This window comes from Macaca fascicularis, chromosome 4 (assembly GCF_037993035.2).
Source record: "Macaca fascicularis isolate 582-1 chromosome 4, T2T-MFA8v1.1".
Lineage (NCBI taxonomy): Eukaryota > Metazoa > Chordata > Mammalia > Primates > Cercopithecidae > Macaca > Macaca fascicularis.
In genome coordinates, this window is record NC_088378.1 from 144540868 (window position 1) to 144546039 (window position 5172).

Here is a 5172-nt window from a genome sequence, read left to right on the forward strand (position 1 = left end):
TGCCTTTTATGTGGTCCCATTTGCCACAACTGCTCTCTTTAAAACTTTCCTTGCAGTAGTGAATAAGGGGGAGAACAAGGAAGGGTGCAGATATTTTGAAAAAGGAAGAACAGAAGTTGAAAAAAATTCCACACAGAGGCAGTTTGAGAGCTAGGGATTAGTGTGAAGACACAGACCCACAATTCAAAACTGCGATGGTTTTCACAAGCAAGATTAACTAGGAATGGAACCCACCAGACTCGGCCAGGTGGAGAGATAAGTGCAAGATGACAGGAACTCATTCCTCCTGAACATGTAGTTCTCTGGGTCAGCCCAGTGCAGGTGCAGCAGGACAGGGGCTTAACCCCCTCTACCCCAAAACCTCCAATCCATTCATTTTGGTTGCCAGAGGGGCTGCAGGAACCTGGAGGGAGACAAGAAGTTCCTGGAGACAACAGAGTGCTACTGAAGACTCTGGTTGTTTACACCCTGATCTTCCCTTTAATCATTAAGAAATTGAGCTGTCCTGTTTCCAGCTGGGGAAAAAACAATCAAACAATTAAACAACCCAACCCCCCAAAACCTCCCAAACGTGTTCATTTCCTAAAATAAACAAAACTGTTTTTTTTCAAAAAGCAAAAAGCGACATAAAGCAGATCTACAGGTATTTGCCCTGCAATGCAAACATACCAGGGATTGGACTTAAGACCTTATGCTTGCGAACCATATGCTCTATACCAAGTCACACTGAAGGAAGAGAGAAAGGGATGAAAAGAGGAAGGGAGGCAGGAAGGAAGATTTGTTCTCTAATCTTTACCAAAGTCTCTCTCAAAATATTAACTAAGGGGGCTGGGTGTGGTAGCTCATGCCTATAATCCCAGCACTTCGGGAGGCCCAGGTGGGTGGATCATTTGAGGTCAGGAGCTTGAGATCAGCCTGGCCAACATGGCAAAACTCCGTCTCTACTAAAAATACAAAAATTACCCGAGTGTGGTGGTGGGTGCTTGCAGTCCCAGGTACTCGGGAGGCTGAGGCAGGAGAATTGCTTGAACCTGGAAGATGGAGGTTGCAGTGAGCTGAGATTGCACCACTGCACTCCAGCCTGGGTGACAGAGCGAGACTCTGTCTCAAAAACAACAAAACAAAACAACAACAACAAAATTAGCTGAGGGGATTTAGGCTTGCTTAATTCTGGGAAAACATTTCTTAAAGTCAGTTTAGTTTCATAAATACATATGAAGTGCCACTAACCACAGACTCTATACATTTTTTTCTCCTTGCTCTTAGCACACTTTCTACCATGGTTCTCTCACTCCTTCCAGGCTCTAAGCTGAACTGTCCAGTGCAAGACTTCACTCAACCATCCAGTCGCTAGTAGCCATGGCACAAAGGGCATGGTCTAAATCATGAAGTTTATGATGCCCTGGCCCAACTTGCAAGGAATTCCTTATACGTGGGGGACCATTGCAATCCCAGATCCCCACCTTGAATGGAATTCAAAGGCCTAAAGGTAAGCAACTCCCAGGTGAGTCAAGGCAGTACACATGTTGATGGGCATTTAGACCTGGCAGTGCTCAATCTTGGGGGTAGGAGGGATGCTGATCCACTAAGAATTTGGAAACTAAGAATTGACCATTTGGGGGTCAACGAGGGTCATGTAACTGTTATCATGTACTAGTCTTGTTCCTTATCAGAATTCATCAGAAAAACTACTCCACCACTAAAAATGGCCAGATATTACCACATATAGATTGGAGAAAGAGGTAACAGCACATCCATTTTTTCAATGTCAGGGTCTTGTGTCCAACAAAGCTGCAGGCTTCCCTCCTGGTGGTGCCCTTTCGTCTTCTCTTACTGGAAACCAGAGACAGCCTTCTCAGAAAAGGCTAGGAGAATAAGGCCTCAGTGCACCAGTCAATTTCCACTTTTGGTGCTAAGAAGGGAGTTTGATATTCTTTGGTTCTCTGTCTTCCACGCTTCATTACTGAAAATGTTCTTGAGGTTTGTTCTGATCTGTCTTACCCTAGCCCAAGAACATCAGTCTAGGAGCATTCTAAGAACACTAAGGTCTGCTTCTCTTAATCATGCCCTCAGTTAGCAAATCAATAAGGAAGAATCAAGAGCTACTCTGTAGCTGCTGTATCCAGGCCACTGAGGCCTGCTTTGAAGAACACCTCCCAAGATCCAACTACTACCTTCTTTAGCTCTGGCAATTTTAATGTATGGTTTTAAGGCGGTATTAAGGCTGTATTACTGACTGCTAGCACCCGGCTTGCCCTCCAGTGGATCTTAGTTGAAGGATTTAAAGTGTGCTTCCCTCCAGCTACAGGGCCAACAAAGTTTCCACTTGTGATTCTCCCCTCACTCCCTGGTGTCCGGGTGGGGAGTAGGTCATTTGCACTCTTGCCGCCTTTATTGGATGTGGCAGCCCGTGTATAAGCTTCTGGAATCGAACCTTGGTTATGGTTAACATTTTGCTGTCACAAATTTTGCAGATGTATACAGCTGAACACATGAACACATTGCCTGGGAGCCTTCCCAAGATCTTGGATGAGGCCAATACAAGCCAATGGGGTTGTTAGCATCGTGTTATAGCTAAGCTGATTTCCTCTGGGGGTAAAACAAAGCAAAACAAAACCTCTTGAATCCCCCATTCACACCTGTCGAGCCATTTTAGCTTGGAAATTGATAGGGCGATCTGAGTAGGAGAGGAGCAAGAGAGTCTGGGAACCATTCGCATTTTCATTGTCCGCGCCAGGTGTTCTCAATCGTGCAGGTTTCATCTTTGAGACAAGCCTGTGACCCAAAAGGATAAATCAGTCAGACTTGCTAGCAGGGAGAAGAGGAAGGGACACACGTGTCTGACAGTTGACCCAGCATCAAAGGAGCCCCAGCCACAAAGCGAAAGAAGCCGGGAGAACATTCAGCGCCACTGCAAACGCACGCGAGAGGGGAGGCCTCTGCCTCTGGGTTCCAGAAGATTCCTGCCCCTTTGGCGGGGAGGAGGTGTCTTGCGCTCGGATGCCAAAATTGCAACTAAGCTTATCCCAAACAACGTTCGCAACGCCTCCCAAGCCCAACCACTACCCCATATCAGAGCCGAGTGACCTCGAGCACGTGCCCCCTTAGAGTCCCGGCGCCGACTGCCCCCGCTGGCAAGATGTTCCAAGGACCAGGCTGGTGATCCCGCACCGAGGCGGGAGAGAAGCAAGGAGGGAAGCGGTGGCTCCATTGGAAGAGATAACTATGGCCCCCAAGGCAAACTGCGGCCGCAGATCCTCTTCCTACCGCTAGAGGAGAGCGACCGCACAGCCGCGGAGCGAAAGGTCTCCCAGCCCTGGGCGTTCCTCCTCTCTTGGGGTTTCTGAGATACATTATCCTCGCCGGCAGGAATCGGGAAGGGTGGAATTTGGACGAAGAGGAAGAGGCAGCTGCGGTCTGGCCGCTGCCACGGACATTGCAGAGAGCTCCTATCCCTCAGAAACACACCCCGACACCGAGCTGGGGCGGACAGAGTTAACGTATTTGCATGTTGGCTTGCGGTGCGGCGACCGCTGCCGTCCCTGCTCCCCATACCCCCGAGGAGAGACGAGCCCTTTGCAGGCAGCAGGAGAATCAAGGACGCCTCGAGGTGCTAGGCAACTTTCACTAAACACGCAGGGCTAAACCTGCATGGGCCTGTTGGTTACCAGCGTATCCCGCAGCCCAGGCCGGGTGATGGACGCCCGAGTCAGGTCACCCAGATCTCTCCACCACCCGCTGCGGTCTGTTAAGGAACCACCTGCTGCCGCGAGGAGCGGCAGGTCGGTGGGTGGAAGAGAGTTAGTCTGGGATGCAGAGAAGCGCGGCGGGAGAAATAAGCAAAGAGCCGAAGTTTTTATCCTCCAGTTCGGCTCTCTTTGCTTATTTCTAGAGATTTATATTTATTTATTTGCAGGCCTCTTTTACTTGATTCAAAAGGTTTCATCTTAGCTTTTGCCTTTTTGTTCACATTGATTTTCTAGCGGCCAGAGGGGTACAACAGGAAGGGGCAGGGCACCCACCGCTGCTCTCTGGTATTTTTGGGGAGATTTCGAGTGCTCCAGGGGACCCGGGGACATCCACACTGACGACCGAGCAAGGCTTGTTCCAATGACAGAGAGAGGAGGTCCTCCACGGGGAGGTGAACTTGCGAGGACAAGGAGTCCGCGACGAGGAGGAAGGGGCGAGATGGAAGGCAGGGAATAGAATCCCTGTCCGCCACACTTACGCGGGCAAGAAAGAAAACGGGGATGAGAGGCAGGGCGAGGCACAGGTTGGCGATGTGACGCGGCCGCAAACGCTAGGAGCTCACCGGAGAAGTCAACTGACCACCCCAAGCTGAATCCTAAGAAGGCAGAGGCGAGGCATGGTCTTCGAGGAGTGTTAGTCCGCTGAACTGCGATCTGCGGGTTAAAATTAACCGCCCGAGAGCGGGGAGAAAGGGCCATGTTTTTATTGCTGAAGGGTAAAAGGACTTATGTCCAAGGCTGAGCTAATAAACGGTTCCGGGAAATACTCAACGGTCCCCTCCAGCGAGCGCAATGAGCCTCTGCGCTCCAGAAGCTACCTTACTAGAAAAAGGGAACAAACTTAACATAAATCGACACTTATAAACTGTTTGTGGTAAATGAAATTTAGGGAAAACACAGGGAAGTTATGTATAGTATTAATAATAATTTGTTGAACAGACTTGATTTTCTATGAATGTAAATTGAAAAAGCCAACGGAATTGTGTAGCGCTACTCTATGTTGTTAAGAGCTATATGAGTTAACAAAGGGAAAAGAAAGTGTCAGGATTCGGGGGATGTAGCTCAGTGGTAGAGCGCGTGCTTTGCACGGACGAGGTTGCGGGTTCGATCCCCGGCGTCTCCACTTTAGTAAGCTGAAGAATGAGAACGGTGGTTTGTTATTCCTCTTTCTTTAGGCTTGGGCAGAGCGTCCTGACGTCTTCAAATACTTGAAAATGGGTCGGTGGCTTTGAACGTCAGATGTAATACATGGCACACTTGTATACTGCCAAGCTTTCTCCAACTGTCAAAATCCTGTAACTGCTAACTGCTTTAGAACACCTTTAAATCTCATCACTCATTAACAAAACTGGGTTTACGTTGTTATGACTGAAGGTACATGATTTGTAACCAGAAATACAATTATTTGGAGCACAGTTGAAGA

At 48.7% G+C, this 5172-nt stretch overlaps 1 non-coding gene across 1 annotated transcript; it reads left to right on the plus strand.

Annotated features, from left to right (window-relative positions):
* Positions 1 to 4800: 4800 nt before the first annotated feature.
* TRNAA-UGC (transfer RNA alanine (anticodon UGC)) lies at positions 4801 to 4872 on the plus strand. Its single transcript has one exon. It is a non-coding gene; the product is annotated as a tRNA-Ala (tRNA).
* The last annotated feature ends 300 nt before the right edge of the window (positions 4873 to 5172 follow it).